This window comes from Stegostoma tigrinum, chromosome 17 (genome assembly GCF_030684315.1).
Source record: "Stegostoma tigrinum isolate sSteTig4 chromosome 17, sSteTig4.hap1, whole genome shotgun sequence".
In the NCBI taxonomy this organism is placed as follows: domain Eukaryota; kingdom Metazoa; phylum Chordata; class Chondrichthyes; order Orectolobiformes; family Stegostomatidae; genus Stegostoma; species Stegostoma tigrinum.
Window position 1 is genome coordinate 60,203,467 of NC_081370.1, and position 21,758 is coordinate 60,225,224.

The 21,758-nt window shown below is 42.0% G+C and overlaps 1 protein-coding gene across 1 annotated transcript in view; it reads left to right on the forward strand.

Annotated features, from left to right (window-relative positions):
* Positions 1–13,612: 13,612 nt before the first annotated feature.
* csrp3 (cysteine and glycine-rich protein 3 (cardiac LIM protein)) overlaps positions 13,613–21,758 on the forward strand; it is a 45,676-nt gene continuing 37,530 nt past the window's right edge. Inside the window, exon 1 of the mRNA XM_048545618.1 lies at positions 13,613–13,718. The gene's annotated coding sequence lies outside the window, so the exon portion shown is untranslated. The remainder of the gene's footprint in view (positions 13,719–21,758) is intronic.

The window sequence follows — 21,758 nt, forward strand, 5'->3', positions numbered from 1 at the left end:
ATGGATGGTGTTTGTGTGTTCATGAATTTTTATTCTCAAGATGAATTATAAAGCAAAATAGTTAGCTGCCTGCTTATTTCCCTGGATGGCAGAGAAGACACAGTAGTCCACTGGCACTGGTGCAGTAAACTGGGACTCAGAAAACTTTAATTCTTGCCTCTGCGTAGTGCAGTGACACTTAATAACGTCTTACTTAAAAAGTTAAGCTTTCACAGAATAATAATGAATGAATGATTTATTGTCACATATCTAGGAGATACAGTGAAAAGTGTTCAGTTGCCACAATTTGGCACCATTTTGAGGTATAAAAGAATTAAAAATAGAATTCATCTCCATCCAATGGGGTCTCAAAGCACAACTTCAGGACTTATGCAATGTCTCTACCTACTGCAGCCGATGTCTTCACTCCGCTACTGCTGCCGATGCCTCGCCACCAATTCCAGGAATCCATGGATTGAGCCTATGAAGCCAGCCATTTTCCCCCTCCAGTGACTACCAACACTGCTGCGGACCCCCTGTGACATAGAGAGGGTGAAGTAAAGAAGAAGGAAAAGGAAAAAAGACAAGAAAGAGAGAGGGGAAAAAAATGCAGCTAGCCAGCTGGTGTCATTTTCTTGAAAAGCTGGGCCTGCTCTCTCTGCCACACCACTGGGCCTGCATGCTCTCCTCTGTGCTCCTCACCCTCCTTTCACCCCACCCCCACACCACTGGGCTCACTGTCTCACATGTTCAGGAGGCTGTGCCCACTCTCATCCACCAAAATATGGCAAAAAAGGCGATAAAAGAAACAAAAGAGAAAGAGAAGGAAAAAAATGAATGCTACACTGCCATTCCAGATATGGCAGCACAGTGGTACATAGTTGGAAATGAATTGCTTCGGGAGTCCTCAAAGTTAATTCCAGATCCAATGAAGCCTCATGGCAATCATGTCAAAGATGGAATTGGCTGATTACCACCTACAAATCTTTCTGTTTCCCCCTCCCTGCCGTCAGTTAATCTGTACTCTTTTCGTGTTGAACACTATTTGGAGCATGCGGCCAGGGTAGCAAGGTCACAGAATGTACTTACAGACTTCAAAATCCATCACCAAGAGTGGCTTGGCAGTTGACCAGGTGCAAAAAAAATCACTGCCAGATTGAGTCTGCAGCAGACACTGAAGGAACCAACTAGAGGGGTAATTTGCTTGAAATGATCCTCAACACCCAACCTATCATAAATATACCTGTCCATTACAATCTTAGTAAGAGTGACCACCACACAGTCCTGATAGCGACAAAGTCCCTTTTCAGAAAACCCTTTGTCATGTTGTGTGGCACACCATGTTAAATGAGATACTTCAAATAGATTTAACAATACACAACTGATCATCAATGAGATGCTGTAGGCTATCAGGAACAGAACTATATTTGACTTCCAAAATTTTACCGTGTGCCCATAACTTATTATGTACCTACTCAAATATTACAATTGTAGGCACAGTATGAGAAAGCTAATGTAAATGGTTACTAGTCCTGAGTGGTTACAACATGCATTCCTGGTATAAGTATGTTTCCACAAGTTTTGCAGAGTTTATCATGACAAGTACAAAATAAATAATACGTAATACAAAGTGATTTTTGGTCAATCTACTTTAGGATACAAGATCGTGAAACTGATTGACTGACTGGGCACATGTCTTATGTTCTGTTCTGGTGACTGAAGTTCTATTTTTAATCCTGTCTTGTGCACCAAGTCAGAAAGAATCAGCATTTCTTAACCCCAGGTAGCAACTGCCCCCCACCTCGTGTGTGATCAAATACCTCCCAACCTCTCAATGGGCTTGCCAGTGCATAGTCAGCACATGATCAATCTCAGATTGGCCAAACAAGAGAGACCCAACTTCTAATTGTTTCTTTAAAAGTAATGGTCATCATAGTGATGTTGTTCCTCCCTGACTCCAAATCAACATTATCTGACAACTGGACAGTCACTGCAGAGCACAGATGTTGCACATTTGCTCAGCAGGAATAAAAACTGGGGGAAATGAAATTCCTGATTCATTCTTTGGCAGGCCAATCACTTTGTAACATCTGAGATAACAAGGTGTAGAGCTGGATGAACATAGCAGGCCAAGCAGCATCAGAGGAGCAGGAAAGCTGACGTTTCAAGTCTGACCCAAAATGTCAGCTTTCCTGCTCCTCCAGTGCTGCTTGGCCCGCTGTGTTCATTCAGCCCTCAGATTCTCCAGCATTGGCAGTTCCTACTAACTTTGTAACATCATCAGTTTTAAGACAGCTTATCATCTTGGCTTATTAACTTCATAGATCTTAACCAAGATAAAATGGCACCTTATTCTTAACCACGGTAAGTATAACAATCTATGCAACTGCTACAGTATGTACTGTCAACCCTGGATATTTCAATATTGATATGCCCAAGTATCTTCTCCAAAACCGATCTTTAGTTGAAAGAAATATGAGAGACTCCAAAACAACTGTTGATGCCTAAAATAAATTAAAGGTCAAAGTAGTAATACAAATTAATATGCATAGGCGTCTTACATACTTTAGTGGCTCAACTTTGTAAATTGAACCATTTTAAAACATAGCTGAGTTGTTGGGTAAATGCCTTTTTTTACTTTGAAGCATTCTCACATTTGTTAGATTAAATGGAGCAATTAAAAACAAGCATGGAGTTATACAGCACAGAAACAAAAACCCTTTGGTCCAACCAGTCCATGCTGACCATGTTTCCAGACTAAACCAGTCCCATCTGCCTGTACTTGGCCCATATCCCTCAAAACCCTTTCTATTCATGAACTTATCCAAATGTCTTTCAAATATTGTTGTTGTACCTGTATCCACCACTTTCTCTGGCATTTCATTCCACACGTGAACTACTCTCCGTGTTCTTTTTTAAATCTTTCTTCTCTCACCTTAAACTTATGCCACCACTCCCTAGTTTTGAACTTCCCCCAATAGGGCAAAGACCCTTGCTGTTGCCTTATCTATTCCCCTTATGGTTTTATAAACCTCTATAAGGTCACCCTTCAACCTCCCATGCGCCAGTGAAAAAAGCCCCAGCCTATTTTTACAGCTCAAACGTCCATTCACAGCAACATCCTGCCAAATCTTCTGAACCCTTTCCAGTTTAATAACATCCTTCCTTTAACAGGATGACCAGAACAGTAAGCAGTACTCCAGAAGTGGCATAACCAAAGTCCTGTACTACTCATAACGTCCCAATTCCTCTACTCAAAGGTCTAAGCAATGAAGGAAAGCATCCTACGCAGCTGCCTAATCACCCCCACTGTGACACAAATTTCAAAGAATTATGTATTTGAACGCCTAGGTCTCACTTTTCTGCTACTCTACCAAAATTTGCAGGTAAATTATTTTCCATTTGATTTCATCTAAATGAGCTTTGACATTAGAGATATGGTTTTGTATTCTTCAAGCCTTTGAACATGTAAACACATGTTAGACAATTTATTAAACAGTACAAAATTAATTTTATTGTGAAATTTGAACAAGAATTTTCCATTGTCTATGTCATTGAAGAGTCATTATATTATTTGAGAATTTAGATTCTAAAATATAGGAAATTAGACTTCAGTTTCCAGTTTTTTGAACATCTGCTTTAAACTTATGACCTGAGCCATATGGCTATTCTTAAAATAAAAGGTTTTACAACTTGTTACACTTAGAGTAAAGGTCATTGATTCCTCACTTTCCTAACTAAGTCAAAATGATTAATCATTGAAAAATAACTCAATCCTACACAACCATAATCTGTAACATCGTGGCCTAAAATATGTCCTACTATCAAGTCAGAGACATACCCTGGTTTGATGAAGGGTGCAGGACGATATGCCATTAGCAGCACCAGGCACAGGTGTCAGACCAGTGAAGCTAAAATAGGTATGTGAGGAGTAAGAGGATGACTAGGGTAGGAATAGGGCCAGTCAAAGACAGAAGTGAGAAGTTGTGTGTGGACCCTGTGGAAATCGGAGAGGTACTAAACAAATTTTTGTCATCTGTTTTCACTGAGGGACAGGAGAATATTGTAGAGGAGAAGACTGAGTTACAGGCTACTAGAATTGAAAGGATTGAGATTAGTAAGGAGGAGGTGTTATCAATTCTAGAAGGTGTGAAGGTAGATAAGTCGCCTGGGCCAGATGGGATTTTTCCCAAGGATTGTCTGGGAACCTAGGGAGGAGGTGGCGGAGCCTTTGGCCTTGATATTTGAGTCCTCATTATCTACAGGTTTAGTACCAGAGGACTGGAGGATTGCAAATGTTGTGCCCTTGTTCAAGAAGGGCAGTAGAGATGACCCAGGTAATTATAGACCTGTGAACCTTACATCTGCTCTAGAAAAAGTTTTGGAAAGGATTATAAGAGATAAGATTTACAATCATCTAGCAAGCAACAATTTGTTTAGAAATAGCACGGATTCATCAAGGGCAGGTCGTGTCTCACAAACCTCATTGAGTTTTTTGAGAAGGTGCCCAAGCATGTGGATGAGGGAAGGGCAGTTGACGTGGTGTACATGGACTTCAGTAAAGCCTTTGATAAGGCTATTGGAGAAAATACAGAGGCACGGGATTGAGGGAGATTTAGCGGTTTGGATTAGAAACTGGGTTTCTATAAGAAGGCAACGAGTGGTGGTTGATGGAAAATATTCAGCCTGGAGTCCAGTGACTAGTAGTGTGCCACAAGGATCTGTTTTGGGTCCACTGCTGTTTGTCATTTTCTTAAATGACTTAGATGCAGGCATAGGTGGATGGGTTAGTAAGTTTGCAGATGACACTAAAGTCTGTAGGGTGGTGGACAGTGTGGAAGAATGTTGCAGGGAGACTTGGATAAACTACGGAATTGGGCCGAAAGGTGGCAAATGGAGTTCGATGTGGATAAATGTGAGGTGATTCACTTTGGGAAGAATAATAGGAAGGCAGAATACTGGGTCACTGGAAAGATTCGTGGTAGTGTGGATGTGCAGAGGGATCTTGGTGTCCATGTACATAGATCCATGAAAGTTGCCACCCAGGTTGATAGTGCTGTTAAGAAGCCTTATGGTGTGTTAGGTTTTACTGGCAGGGGGATTGAGTTCCAGAGCCTTGATGTCATGTTGCAACTGTCCAAAACGCTAGTACGGCCTCATTTGGAATATTGCATGCAGTTCTGGTCACCCCATTACAGGAAGGATGTGGAAACATTGGAAAAGGTGCAGAGGAGATGTACCAGGATGTTGCCTGGCCTGGAGCGCAGGCCCTATGAAGAAAGGCTGAGGGACTTGGGTCTGTTCTCATTGGAGAGAAGGAGGCTAAGAGAGGATTTAATAGAGACAAACAAGATGATCAGAGGATTAGATAGGGTGGACAGTGAGAGTCTTTCCGAGGATGATGACGTCAGCTTGTAGAAGGGGGCATAGGTACAAATTGAGGGGTGATAGATTTAAGACAGATGTCAGAGGCAGGTTCTTTACTCAGAGAGTGGTAAGGGCATGGAATGCCCTGCCTGCCAATGTAGTTAACTCAGCCACATTAGGGGCATTTAAACAGTCCTTGGATAAGCATATGGATGATGATGAGATAGTGTGGGGGGAGGGGCTTAGATTAGTTCACAGGTCAGCGCAACATCGAGGGCCGAAGGGCCTGTTCTGCACTGTATTGTTCTATGTTCTAAAATCTAGGACTTGCTTGCCAAAAGGTGACACAACAATAGTGAACAGTGCTGACTGATTCCAAAAGTCAATGGTATAGATGTAGGCACTGCAGTTCAGATATGAATGGTGGTTGACAATTAGGCAATAATTTGGAGGTGGAGGCTCCACAAGTATCTCTGTCCTCAATAATGCAGAGCCCAGTACATCAGTATAAAAGACAAGGCTATATTATTTCAGTGATTCATCTCAGCCTCCTCCTGAGCTCCACAGCACCACAGGTGCTAATTCAATTCCATGTCATATTGAGAACTGACTAGGAGTACAGTGAAAAGTGTGCAAAATCCCCATTCTCTGGTGCCACCTTGGTTACAAAGCCAGAATTATATAAAAACCAGCAGAAATAACAGAAAGCCAGAAGATAGAAAAAACATCCAGATCTTAAAATCTAAGTCTAATCTCCATAAAGGTGTTTGTAACCAACAATGCAGAAACCTAGGCCTAACTGCGGCCTGGAGTCTTGGTCAGCTTGCAAGTCTCACATCAATCAACAGCTGCTGATGTCATGCTGCTGCCGCCTCTGATCGCAAGAGGACCCCAGGTGGGACCATGTCTGCCGCCACTTACTAATACCGGGACAACTACCTCCAATCACTGGGAGATACCACACCGGCTGCCGCCACCTCAGAGCACTACGAGGCTACCGCCATTCAACACGTGGCCCACTCTCGCTGACAATGTCATGCTGCTGCCACCTCTAATAGTGATAGGAGGCCAGGAGGAACCACATTTACCGCTGCCTCCAATCACTGGGGAGAACTGTGTCCACTACCTCAGGGTGCCAGGTGACTGCCACATTCTGCACATGGTCTGCTCCTACTGCATGTACATTTTACATAAAAGGATCACAGAATTTCAGGATTCAAATTTAGAACGCAAGGTTCTGATCGCATATGGGGATCTGGAGTTTTGGAAAGGAAACTTCATGCCATTCTCCAGTATTTCTGAAAACTTTACATTTAAATCCAGATTCTAGAAGCTACTGAAACTAGCTGAGCAAATATAAGTCAATCTGGTTATCTTTAACCATTTTTGGATCAGTTCTGAAAGAAGCCATATTGACCAGGCTTGAAACATTAACTCCATTTCTCTGCTCATAGTTGCTACCAGACCTGCTGAATTTCTCCAGCATTCTCTGTCCCTATTTCAGATTTCCAACAGTTATTCAACAATCTGTTTACCCTTCCATATAAATTTGGGATCCTTTCTGTTCACAATTCCATTAATTAAATTGTCATGAAGAGGGTGGGGACATCTTAAGGCGGGGTGATAGAGGAGCAAAGCTGATGGAATGTGTCTGCGGGCAATCAGAGGTTCAGCGGACTGAGAGAACAACAATTATGATCTGAACAGAGTTGATCTTTCGTGGCAGATTTGGTATCCCACAGTTAGTATTGGTAGTTATCCAGCCCTAGTGACCTTTGGTCGCTGCTAAGATCTGGCCTGACCATTTAGGAGAGGGAAGGGCAGACAGTTTTGTTCATTATGTAAAGTGCTGAAAGTTAAAGTTAATCCCACCAAAATTAATCGAAGAAGGAAGATTCCCTTATACACTGTGTAGCAGTTAGATTCCAATAGTGCAATGGAAACATATTTATGGAACCATTGACAGTGAAACATTTGCAGGTGCTTCATGGGAGCATCACAAAATAAGATGTGACACTAAGCCACTTAATGAGATATTAGGTCAGGTGCCAAAAAATTAGACAATGAGAGAGGTTTTTTTATGAATGTGCAAAAAAAATGGCAAGTGTTAGGAAAGAGCTGTAGAGTTTGGGGCCCAGGCAGCTAAAGACATAGCCACTAAGGATGGCATGGTGGTTAACACTGCTACATCACAGTGCCAGAGACTTGGGTTTGATTCCAGCCTTGGGTGTCTGTCTGTGTGGAGTTTGCTCATTCTCCCCATGTCTGCGTGAGTTTTCTCTGGGTGTTCAGGTTTCATCCCACAGTCCAAAGACGTGCAGGCAAGGTGGATTGGCCATGCTAAATTGTCCATAGTGTCTAGGGTGGGCCTGTGTGGGGTGCTCCTTGGAGGGTTGGTTTGCTCTCGATGGGCTGAATAGCCTGCTTCCACACTGTCCGAATTCTATGATAATGGAAAAACAATTAATCTTAGCATGCACAAGATTAATGTATAATTTCCTAAGGGCTTTTTCCTACATTTTGTAAGTTATATTGTTCCTTCTGAGATGGAAGTGCATGCTCCAACTGTAAGCATTATGAATATTGTATTAAATAATAACTCACTGCCACATTTCTTCTAGGCATGCCCACCTTGAAGGAGTTCTGCTCGTCTCTCCGACGGGATTTCTGTTCCAATCTTTCTTCTTGCCCACTGACATTAATTTCTCTGTCACTCCTGGTGTTTGACCTCATATTTGCTAAAACTTGTTTCAACAGCCATATCACATTTCTCAGAGACTGCCTCCAGTTCAGGTTCAGCCCACATGGATTTCAACTGAAGTTTCATCCCACATGCTTTGAATCCTCCCAGGATCACAGGTACCTCCGTGACATCCAAAGTTCCATATACAGCTGCTCTCGTGCATCCTGAGACCCACACTCAGTGCCATGCAGCACCACATGCACACCCTCAACCTCTCTCTCCAACAGCACCACAACATACTGGCTCAGGGCTACATCACTCCACAGTTCCACTTCATCCTCCAGCTCATTTGTTGTGCTAACAAGAAACTTTCTTCTCCTTTCAGGCATCAACATCAACGACACAGAGATACCCATGGCCCTCTGGAACCTTCTTTTCCTCCCCTTCCCTCCTCCATCCCTAACCTCACCTCCTGTGGAGTATTCACCATTCCTCCTAACCTTCCGCTGTCCGATGCTGAACGCTCAGTATTCAGCAAAGGCCTCAGCTTTATCTCTCTGCGTCCCCACTTTAACAAATTTCGGGCATGACACGACGTTGAACTCTTCTTCCTCCAGCTTTGCCTCCATGCTCATTTCTTTGGACAAGAGTCCTCTCCCCATCCCACAGACCCCTTACCCCAGTTCCAACACTGTCCCTCCACCTGGACCCCTCCCCCAGCCTTTTACCTGCTCTCAATCTGTTTATTAAAAACTGTTGACATGACACTGTCGCCTCAATTTCTCTGACCCTCTCACCAAGTCCAACCTATCTCCCTCCAAACTGTGCACTCAGATCTAACGCTGACTTTGTCATTAAGCCTGCTGATAAGGGTAGTGCTGTTGTAGTCTGGTGTGCTGACCTCTACATTGCAAAGGCTGAGCGCCAGCTCTCAGATACCTCTCCTATATCCCACGGACCATGACCCCACTATGTCGCATCAGGCCACTGTATCAACTACGTAACTGATCTCATTTCATATCATGGCTTTCCCTGCAACTGTCTCCAAGCTGATCGTCCCCCTGCACAACCTGCTTCTACCTCCTTCCAAAAATCCACAAACAGGACTGTCTGGGCAGTCCCATTGTTTCAGCCCGCTCCTGCCTCACGGAACTCATCTCATCCTGCGTGACTCAGTCTTCTCTCCCCTGGTCCAGTCCCTGTCCACGTACATCCACTTTACACCAGTTTCAATATTTCCAGTTTGTAGGATCCAGCTGCCTCTTCTTTACCATGGACGTACAATCCCTTTACACATCCATTCCCCACTAGGGTGCCCTTATGGCTCTCCACTTCTTCCTGGAACAAAAGCCTGAACCATTTCCACCCACCACCAACCTCCTCTGCTTGGCCGAGCTCACCCTCACCCTCAACAACTTCTCTTTTAACTCCTCTCATTTCCTTCACGTCAGAAGGGTCGCTGTGGGTACCCACATGGGCCCTAGTTATGCTATTGTCTTCATGGGGTATGTGGAACATTCATTGTTCTAGTGTTATTCTGGCCTCCACCCACAACTCTTTCTCCAATTCATCAATGATATCATCGGTGCTACTTCTGTCTCTTGTCTGGAGTTGGAAAACTTGGTTGGTTCGACCACATTTGGAATACTGCGTACAGTTCTGGTCGCCACATTACCAAAAGGATGTGTCAGAGATAATAGGATCTGCAGATGCTAGAGAATCCGAGGTAACAAAGTGTAGAGCTGGATGAACACAGCTGGCCAAGCAGCATCTTAGGAGAAGGAAAGCTGATGTTTTGGGCCTAGACCCTTCAGAAATGAGTGGGGGGGAGAGGGTTCTGAAAGAAATAAGGAGAGGGGGGAGGCGGATTGAAGTTGGGTACAGGAGAAGATAGGTGGTGAGGAGACAGACCAGTCAAAGAGGCAGGAATGGAGCCAGTAGAAGCCAGTGTAGGTGGGGAGGTAGGGAGGGGATAGGTCAGTCCGGGGAGGATAGACAAGTCAAGGGGGTGGGATGAGGTTAGTAGGTAGGAAATGGGGGTACGGCTTGAGGTGACCTTTCTGAAGAAGGGTCTTAGCCCGAAACTTAAGCTTTCCTGTTCCTCTGACACTGCTTGGCCTACTGTGTTCATTCCGCTCTACACCTCTCAGATTCTCCAGCATCTCCAGTTCCTACTATCTCTGGCACACTACCTATTGTTAGTCACTAACAGTCCCCATTAACAGCTATTCGTTCTCCCAGCCAGATCGCTATCAACTCCTTTGTCTATCCAACTGTCTCTCTTTCTCTTTGGGCTCTATCCTATCGTTTACTCCCTACCCCATCCCCCTCCCTATTTTCTGCAGATAAATCAACATTTTCCATCAGTTCTGAGGAAGGTTCACTGGACCCAAAATGTTAACACTGATATTTTCTTCACAGATTCTGCGAGAATTGCTCAGCTTTTCCAGCAACTTCTGTTTTTGTTCTTGAATATTGTATTGTTCTGTTTGTATGTCCTTTAATCATGTTGGCTTCTGACTTACAAAATGCTCAGGGAACTGAGGAGAAGAGTTGCTTTGATCACATCAGACATGTTAAGCCAGACTCCCTTTGACAAACCAGATATAACATTTGTCTAGGCCTACCATGGGGAAACAGAACTTCCTCTGATCCCACTAACTCAGGGGACTCAGTGGAGCATATCATCAATACTGATATTCCAAAACTGATGTCTGTTAAACATTAAACATACTTTGGCTCAAAGAAGAGCAGAAAGTCTCTCTGTCAACAGCACAAGAGGCTAGGCTATTTCAGACATTGATGCCAACACCAGAAATAATTTGAGTTGCCGAGTGAAAGGGCAATGAATAAAAGTGATCAAATGACAAACTGAAAGCTAGCCTATACACACAACATTCAGTTGTGTCAGATTCACCATGATGTACTTCCCCAGTCAGATATCCTATTCATGAGTGATAATGGGAACTGCAGATGCTGGAGAATCCAAGATAATGAAATGTGAGGCTGGATGAACACAGCAGGCCCAGCAGCATCTCAGGAGCACAAAAGCTGACGATTCGGGCCTAGACCCTTCATCAGAGAGGGGGATGGGGAGAGGGAACTGGAATAAATAGGGAGAGAGGGGGAGGCGGACCGAAGATGGAGAGAAAAGAAGATAGGTGGAGAGGATAGTATAGGTGGGGAGGTAGGGAGGGGATAGGTCAGTCCAGGGAAGACGGACGGGTCAAGTAGGTGGGGTTTGTTTAGGATGTGAAAATTTCACATTACAGGAGGAAATGAGTAACAGGTCTATTTTATGACTTGTTAATTTCATTAGATGTGTATATCATCAGCTATTTTTTTCAACATCCCTAATTGCCCTGTCTGGAACCAGGCATTTGGAACATAGGAAGAGGAGTAGGCCATTCAGTCCCTTGAGTCTGTTCTATCATTCAATGAGATCATGGCTAATCTGTGTTCTGACACAATATGCTTGATTTTGGTCCATATCCCTCAATACTTTTAATAAAAACTTATGTAAAATTAACAACTGATCCAACATCAGCTGCCCTTTGTGGAAGAGAGTTCCAAACCTCTACCACCCTTTGTGTGTAGAAGTGCTTCCTAACATCTCTCCTGAATGATCTGGCTCTAATTCTCAGACAATGTCCCTAATTCTGGAACCCTCAGCTAATGAAAATCGTTCATCTGTATCAACCCTGTCTTATCCTGTTAATATTTTATATTAACAGGTCATATCCAGGGACTGTGATGGTGGTGTCTGGTACATTGTCTGTCGGGTATGATTGTGTGAGTATGACTCTGTCAGGCTGTTCCTTAACTAGTCTGTGAGACAGCCTTCCCAATTTTGGCGCTAACCCCCAGATGTTAGTGAGGAGGACCCTGCAAACTCGACAGGGCCGTTTCTGCCCTTGTCTTTTCTGGTGCCTAGGTCGATACCAGGTGATCCGTCCAGTTACAATTTTTTGAGACTTTGTAGCAATTGTTACAACTGAGTGGCTTGCTGGGCCATTTCAGAGGGCAACTGAGAGTCAACCACATTGCTGTGGGTCTGGAGCCACATGTAGGCCGGAACGGGTGAGAGTGGCAGATTTCCCTCCCTGAAGGACATTACTGAACCAGATGGGTTATTCCGACAATCAGCAATGGTTTCGCAATGATCTGTAGATTCTTAATTCCAGACTTTTTTTTAATTATTGAATTCCAATTCCACCATTTGCCATGGTGGGATTCAAACTGAGTCCCCAGAATATTAGTGGGGTTTCTGGGATAATAGTCTAGCAATAATACCACTAGGTCATCGCCGTCCGAGACACACACCACCCTGATTTGGAGCTATAATGGAGTTCCTTCACAGTAGCTTGGTCAAAATCTTGGATCTCTCCTGAGTGACATTTTGAGTGTACGTATACCCTGTAGCTCACGCCCCTTTCTCAGGGGTAATTAAGAAGAGGCAAGAAATGCTGCCCCAGCCAGAAACAGTCATGGCCCATGATCGAATTTTAAACCATTAATTCCCAGCCAATGGGGTACATGGGAATCATGTTGCATTATAGCAACTGGATCCAGAAATACTTTGAAAAACTCAAATAAAATCAGCATTTAAAAATACATCATTGGACACATCATGACGCAACTCTGGAGAAAGTGAGACGTGATTTTCTTGAACAATAACATAATCAGAAGTTGCTGGAAAATCCCAATAGCTCTAGCAGCATCTGTGGGGAGAATACAGAGTTAACATTTTGGATCCAGATACCCTTCCTCAGAACTTGATCTTCCAGCCCAGCTGTTAGGACAATACCCCTGCATCACAAGAGTCTCTTACACTCAGCTGGAATACAGACAGTAATTGAAGTCTCAGTGAAACTAGTTTAAATATCATCAACAAAATCAGAAATTGCTGGAAAAGCTCAGCAGGTCTGGCAGCATCTATGGAGACAGAAGTCAGAGTTAATGTTTCGGGTCCAGTGACCTTTCCTCAGAACTGAACATCATAACTTAGTTAAACATCATAACTTGACCTTTATAGCAGGATCGAAGATGTTTTATAATGAACAACAGTGCTCCAACTTTATAATAATGTGGGGCTGCAGCTGAACTGTAGGCTAGAGTGAGACTAACTGTCAGCACAATCAAATACTCCCAGGATAAATCATAGAACATAGAGCTGTACAGCACAGCGCAGGCCCTTTGACTCACGATGTTGCTCCGACCTATTATCCTACCAAGGTCAATCTACCCTGCATTCCCTACGTTTTACTATCCTACAATAAATAAATCAAAATAGATAAACAAATCAAAGAAAAGTCATGGCCAGTTCCCCCAAAATTTCAAACAGATTTAAGAATGTCCCTTCACAGAAGTGCCTGTGAATCGGTGGGCTTTCCTAGATCAGGCTCCCAAAATAAAAAATGCTGTCAGTTTTAGCCCATCTGGTTTGAAGTCACTTTTTGTAGGTCACTGGGATTGCTGGCTGTTCCAGCGCCTGTGTTCATTCCTAATTTCCGACACTGATTCATGCTGGGGTTTGTCAGTCACTATTTTAAGTGGAAAATTTTATTGTCTCGTCACACATTGCATGACCTTCAGGGCCCCAGGGGAGAGGATTAAAAGTGGCCTCTTCCACTCGTGGAGCTTGGAAACGACAAGCAATCCACTTACTGCAGGGTCTCCTCACTGACAGGTAAGGCATGTCCTTTCTGAGTCTTTTCTTGTTCTCATTTGTTTTAAATCATTTTTAAATGCAATTCCTCAAACAATTCTACAAGGATATTTTCATGGCAGGGAAATATTTTGTAGCGCTTTGTACCTACTGTCTGGAAGTAAACTCACATAAACACCGAAACTATTGTTATCTAGGTCATGGTGATTAGCATAGAGCACCAGGACTGTAAACAAGGGTACCTGAGCTAACATCCCTAGCTCTCGTTTCTAAGCTAAAGAAAATGTAATAAAGGGAAGGAGCGAACGTCGTTGGGAAAGTTGTAGACTTAGGAATATCTCGTCTTTTTGTCCAAGGAAAGATGTACTGACATTGAAGACAGTCCACAAAAGGTTTACCAAGATGGGAATTTTGACTCAATGGAATTTAGAAAAGTAAATGATGACCTTATTGGATCATGCAAGATTCTTAGGAGATTTGACATTGTAGGTGTGGAAATGTTATTTCCCTTCATAGTTCAGTTCTAGTATCAAAGGACATAATCTCAGAATAAGGGGTTGCAGATTTAAGACAAAGATGAGGAGGAATTTCCACTTCAGATGGTCATGATTCTATGAAATTCTTCACCACAGAGAGCTGGCGAGGCTGGGTCATTAAGTACATTCAAGGGTGAAGTAGATTTTTTAATCAGTAAGAGGGAATCGAGGGTTATTGGGAAAAAGCAGGAAAGTGAAATTAAGGTCAACTGTGATCTCATTGGATGGTGTAGCAGGCTCGATGGACTGAATTTCCTACTTTTGTTCCTACATTTTGTAGTCTTATTGTCTGCTGGTCCAAGCTGTGTGTGCATGTCACGTAGAAGAGACACAAATACTGCTGTGCCGCCCTTTGCAGTTGAATGGCCTCAATCTTGAGTAATGACTGCAGCCTGGGGAATTCTTCAGGAGAGAAGAGAAAATTATTTTTCAAAAAATTATATGGAGCTTTTTGTTTAGAATGCTTTGAAGTGTCTGGACTGTGAGTGTAATGATAGGTAAATGGAGACAGGACAAACTACAGGCTTTTCATGCTGCTTTTAGATTGTGAAGCAGTTGCTGACATAGGATTTCCTTAAATTCTGATTAAAATGGAAAAATCCACATTGTGAGCTGCTAGTGAGTTCAACAGGAAGATGTAAACTTGAACCAGTAAAGATCTTGGTCAGATTCTTTGTAAGTACAGGTTGCTTTCAAACTATTGCCTTCATGCTTGTCTGTCTAACAGATTAATACCATTAGCTTTTGTTTAGTAATTTTTTTAAAAAAGGCCATGCACAATCAGGAAAAGCACTCCATGTCAGTAAAATTACACATAAACAGAGTCCTGTCACTGACCAAGTGGTGTAGGCTCAACTTGTTCATTTACTAAAGTTAACTGATACTTCACCCTGTGATTCAGGATTAACCCATCAGCCTGTGTCCTGATTTCTGCATTTTTGTTTGTTTATTTTAAAAATCAACATTTAAGAAGCATAAAACAACTAAAATAAAAAGTAACTTCAATCAGAATTTGCATTACACTTCATTCATTTATGTATACTGTGCTTGAAGCTCAGCCCTTGGCTCATTAGAATGGAATAGTAATTGATTGTCACGATGCTTAACCCCACGCTGTTGCTGAGCACTATTGGTTTACTATTGCCTTCCAGCATTAGGGGTAGAACTTGGGGACAGATCCCAAGTCTACTCCAGTCAGAGTCGGAATCAAACTGCTTGTCATCTAGTCAACCAAGCTAATCAGCAACCGCACAGTGTGTGATACATTTGTATATTAATTTTCTATGGGCAAAGGGCACCAGTGAAATCACCCATTCTTCTGTTCAGTTTAAGTCACAGGATGTAATTTTGGAACCCTAGACTGTGTGTAAAATATTGTCTGTGCAGAGGTGTCTTCCTTTATGTTGGAGCTGAAAAGTTCTGACAGATTTTACAGAATCAACAAAATATTCAAAGCTTTAAGCTAACCGTAAATGAGAACAGTGTGCGTGTGTGTGTGTGTGTTTGTGTGTGTGTGTGTGTGTGTGTGTGTGTGTGTGTGTGTGTGTGAGAGTGTGTGTGCGTGTTTGTGTTTGTGTGTGTGTGTGAGTATGTTTGTGTGTGCGTGTTTGTGTTTGTGTGTGAGTGTGTTTGTGTGTGTGTGTGTGTGTGTGTGTTAGTGTGTGTTTGTGTGTGTGTGTGTGTGTGTGCGTGTGTGTGTGTGTGTGAGAGTGTGTGTGTGCGTGTTTGTGTTTGTGTGTGTGTGTGAGTATGTTTGTGTGTGCGTGTTTGTGTTTGTGTGTGAGTGTGTTTGTGTGTGCGTGTGTGTGTGTGTCTGTGTGTGGTTGCATGTGTTTGTGTATGCACGTGGGTTGTTTGTGTGCGAGAGAGAGATAATGTGTGTTTTCACATTTCTGATTCCATTATAGTAAACTTTCTCATTGTAAATTTGCCTTTCTATCATTACAAAATATATATTCCTTCACTGTTGCTACCTTCAATGTGGTTGGCAGTATTTTGTGTTTTTTCTAATGAAAGATGGAAACTATTTGGAAGAAAAACAACACTAAGGTTCATCACATAGCAACATCATTTTGCATTTGTATAGTCCTTTTTTAATGTAGTGAATGAATCCAAGGAGCAACAGTTTATTGGAGCTTTCTTGGTGGGGATGTCGTAATATGTACTAATTGAACAAACCAGTTTCTACAATGCCTGAGAGTGCTTGTGGATGTCAGCATTTGATTGGAGATAGTCAGCATGGATTCATCAAGGACAGCTCTCACAAACCTCACTGAGTTTTTTGACAAGGTGACCAAGCATGTGGATGAGGGAAGGGCAGTTGACGTGGTGTACATGTACTTCAGTAAAGCCTTTGATAAGGTTCCACATGGTAGGCTATTGGAGAAAATACAGAGGCATGGGATTGAGGGAGATTTAGCAGTTTGGATTAGAAACTGGCTTTCTGTAAGAAGGCAATGAGTGGTGGTTGATGGAAAATATTCAGCCTGGAGTCAGGTCACTAGTGGTGTGCCTCAAGGATCTGTTTTGGGTCCACTGCTGTTTGTCATTTTTATAAATGACTTGGACGCAGGCAGAGGTGGATGGGTTAGTAAGTTTGCAGATGACACTAAAGTTGGTGGAGTGGTGGACAGTGTGGAAGAATGTTGCAGGTTGCAGGGAGATTTGGAAAAACTGCAGAATTGGGCTGAAAGGTGGCAAATGGAGTTTAATACGGATAAATGTGAGGTGATTCACTTTGGGAGGAATAATAGGAAGGCAGAATACCGAGTCAATGGAAAGATTCTTGGTAGTGTGGATGTACACTTAGATTAGTTCACAGGTCGGTGCAACATCGAGTGCCGAAGGGCCTGTTCTGCGCTGTATTGTTCTGTGTTCGAAGTATAGAGGATTGTGACGCACATCACAACTAAGTAGCATCCCACACCTGCAGGCTTGGCAGAGTGACTGTCAAATCACAGTGAGATACCACAACAAGAGTCAATTCCTCCTAAATGTATCGCCACCAGGATATTTTCTGCAATGTTTATGAAGGGGGGGCAGTACATCTTAGTAAATTGCATGTGGTGAATTATGTTCAATATTTTGTTGATATCAGAATTCATTGTTCTTTGAGGGAATCAGCAGAAAATTGCTTGAAGATAAAAGTGGCCCTCCAATCATATACAGTAATATTTAATAAAGAATTTCTGTCTCCCCTATTTTAGATCACAGGATAAATCACCTCAACTTTGATTTCGACCTTTTGTTACTATCACCCTTTAATTAGATGACAGTTTTGTAATTATTCTGTTTGAGGTATAGCATATATTTGATCATTCATATACATAAATGGTTAGACAATAAAGTAGTGATAGATTTTTAAAAAATTATTAAAGCAATAAATATTGATCATTTCAATGTACAAACAGAAATACTAAATAATTCTGTGCTGAGTATTCTGCCAACAAAATAACTACTGCAGAAATAACACATTTTACTCTTTCCTGTTAATTTTTGTTACTAGACATTGGTGTTTATACAAAATGACATTTATGGATACTCCTGTTCCTGTTTTGCATGTTTGAGTGGGTTATTGGGATAGTCATGCATACAGAGTGATCTGATTGAATGGTAGTGCACTCAGCAAACTCCCACAGACAGCAAAATGACAATGACCAGATAAACACGTTCTGGTAACATGGTTCGAGAGAAGCACTGACCAAGACATTGGAGATAAAATCCCTGCTCATCTTCTACATAGTGCCGCGGGATCTTTCTGCATCCACCTAATCAGGCACATTGCAGCCTCAGTTTAACATGTCATCAGTTAAACAGCAGCTCTGGTAATGCAGCAGCACCACACTGGAATGTCAGCTTTGATTCTTGTACTGAACACCACAAGTAGGATTCAAACCAGACTTTTGTGATTTAAAAACAAATTCGCTACAAATTGCATTACAGCTGACATTGCTAGATCATGAAAATACCGTCTTTATTTTCAAGAAAAATGTCTCCAATTTGTCTTCAATATCACAATGGAGCTGTTTATTACGAACTGTAGAGCAGTTTTATATTTTTGTCGATACCAATGAATTCAATAAGTGCAACTTCTGTGTAAAAATGCTATTTTGTCCATTAACATAATTTCCTACCAACAGCATACTGCCAAACCATTTCAAAACCTGACATGCATGGTCTGTTTATCTATTGATATATTTAGCAATGTTTATTATTAGTCAGAGAAAGTTCTAAGTCTTTAAAGTGCCTGCCAACATTTTGAAGTCTGTACTTTGCATCTTGAATAAATTAAGAACTGCAGACATATAGAACTGATACTTTTGTTACACAGCCAAATTGAAACTTAATTTTGGTCAAGGAAGAGTTAGGACATTAAAGTGCCTCAGCTAAATTTGAGAAGGCCAGACTATAAATAGGGTATGCTCTGTACTTTTCTTGTAGAACAGAGAATTTGCAATTTACAGCCTGCATTGTCAATGCTCCTATTTATAATCCTCTGTATTCAACATATGTTTGTTCCAAGATGTTTATCATTGAAATGCAGATCTTCTTCACCAAGTAGACACGTCATTTTTTTTAGAGAATCTCTGTTTGTATGAATTCATGTGATTTGGCCGTCGCTGGCAGCGCATTTATTGCCCATCCCTAATTGCCATCAGAAAGTTGGCTGCCTTCTGCTGCCATCCAAAAATATTTTTCCCACCTTTACTGGAAGGTCACACATCATGAGAGATCATGATTAACTCTGGTCTATTCTCCTGAAGCTAAAAAGCCCTGCTGAAAAGACTTGCTCTAGCAGTTTACTCAAATGCCATGGCCATTGGATGGTGGTCATCAGGAATAATAGTGTCTGTACAGCCAGAGCTGACCATATATTGTGCAGATCTCTGTCCTATGCTGTTTACACTCTTGTAGCAACTACTAAGCAGATGCATTAGAATGATTTGAAATGTCCCCGATACATAATCTGATACATATCCCAACTTCTATTTTTGGACAGAAAAAGTGAACACATCTCTCTGTCTTTCACTTTAAATGTATAATCTGACTTTTGAAAGACTGTTTCAATTTACCATCCCTGCTCTGCTCCCTCCCTCCCGCATGTTGGCCTCACATTTCATACCTAGCTGTGAGCCCACTCTCTGATAGATCCATTAAAGTCCAAGCTGGAACATGGACTTTTGTGTGCAAGTCGAGGATCTGGTATCTGGGGTCTTATTCTAAACCCTACCCTCAAGTGGCATATGAGAGAGTGTTGGCAGAGAAAACTATAATGAACTGATTCTTCTCACATGTTTTGTTTTAAAAACCTGAAGAGTGTTTGCTGAGCAGATTAATTGCATTGTAAATGTTCACTAATCAATATTTTCAGAGATATTATGATACAGCTCTGGAGCAGGTGGGACTTAAGGCCAGGTCTCCTGGCTCAGAGATAAGGACAGTACCACAGCACCACAAGACACCCACTCATTGTACTGCATAGACTTCCTTCACATTATTGACTGAATCTCAGCGACACACCCATCAATCATTGTTATAGCACCTGATGGGAGACCCTGCAAAGAATGCATTTGCTGTTGGAATACATAACAGCAGGTTCTGATGCAAAAGTCTAAAGAGACAGTGACTGTGTGTAAACGTGACCAGCAGCTGTTTCCATTCGTTCATCGCTTGAATGCAAAATGCAGGCTGTGGGCTGCACTACTTAGGTTCGCACTTCAGTATGTGACACCCAGGAAGTCGTTGGGGTTGGGTGCTGTTACTGACTTTCAACTGAGATAATAACAGTCTGCTGTTGAGTTGATTTTAAAAGGTCCCAGTCCCCGGTGTCATTCCATTACTGCTTGGGATCTCCACCATGCCCAACTTGGCTGCTGTTTTTCTTACAACAGCGACAGTATTTACAGGGCATCTTTGGTTGCGAAGTGTTTTGGTACATCCAGAGTCTGCAAGAGTCATCGTTTGCCCTTTATTTCGAACCTTTCTTGGTGTTTGAGTCATAGACACAGGCAACTGGGTAACAGACACTGTCAGCCGTGGCTCGTAGAGGCTGAATCTTTGGAAAGGCAATGTTGGAAGAGGTGAACAGGAACAAAGAACTCAATCCTATAAGACCATCCAGATAAGAAAAGAGGTCAGCAAATTGTGCATTTTCTGGCTTTCTTCCTCTCGATGCAAACATAGCAGAGACTGTTGGTAACACTGGGCAATGCCTATCACAGAGTTGACCACAGCAAAAACCTTCATCCCATGTGACAGAAGCCTGTCACCAATCTGGACAAGCTGTGAAAGACTTTCATTTCAGAGCCTTTCTTCTTGATTCACAGATTTTTGCTGCTCTGAAAATGAACCCAGTTGATCAGTTTGATATATACCAATGTTACATTTACACAAGCATTCATGTTGGTAGCAGACTGATGTGTAAATAAGATACAACTCAAACACTCTGTTGTGCTTTTGCCTTATCTAAAATTTACAACCTGATACTTATGTCATGATGTAAGCACAATTTTTCAACTGCAAACAAATTATACTGTTGTGGATATCTTAAATGGATCTTCTACACACACCTTTTAAATGATTCAAGCTTTTCATGAAAATGTCAAGAGGTCAGATGAGGCCAACAGTGTTTCAGGCCAAACCACAAGTTTAAAAATTAACCAGCAGTTCATCCATTGTTAAAGAATGTACGTAGCTGTGCCCCTTGGAATTATGAGTATTTTGTCGTCATTGTGGCTGTCCTTGTTGTATGGTTGTTCTCTTGCCTTGAGTCAGGAGGACTCAAATACTCCGAAAAAAATCTCAGCCTATCCCTAGGCAGTGCACCACCAGTGCTGTCAGATCCGTTGGGAATTACCCATCCCTCTTTGTCCTACTATTGCCTTTTAACTACCCGTATTCTGTTGTGCTTTCTGTATATCTTACGTATAGAGTTTGTGTAGTTTTGGCTGACGCTTTCTCAAGTTGAGAGGGATAACATGAGATTTGATTGAGGTATAGAGGTGCTAAAGGAGATTGACAAAGTAGATGTTGAGAGGATGCTTCCATTTGTGGGCAATCCAGAGGGAAAGGTCATAATTCCACAATGAGGAGAAATTACTTCTCTCAAAGGGTGAATCTGTGGAATTCACTCTCCCAGAGTGTGATACATGCTGGGACATGTAGTAATTTTAAGGAGGAGACAGACTAATTTTTAATTAGTAATGGATTGAAGGGTTATGGAGACCAGGCAGGAAAGTGGAGTTGAGACTGAGATGAGAACAGCCATGATTGTATTAAATGGTGGAGCAGGCTCAAGGTGCTGGATGGCCTACTTCTGCTGCTAGTTCTTATTTCTTATTTACTGGAATTTATATTGCAAACCTCTCCATTTCTATTTCAAAAATAATATTGAAAAACTAATTTTCTTAATCCTATTTTTAGTGTCATCTTAAGTTCAATGATAGTGTTTCATTGAATCTATCCTGAAGTTCCTTAAGACGTTATTGAAATAATAATGTCCTATCTAAATGTGACCAGTCATTGT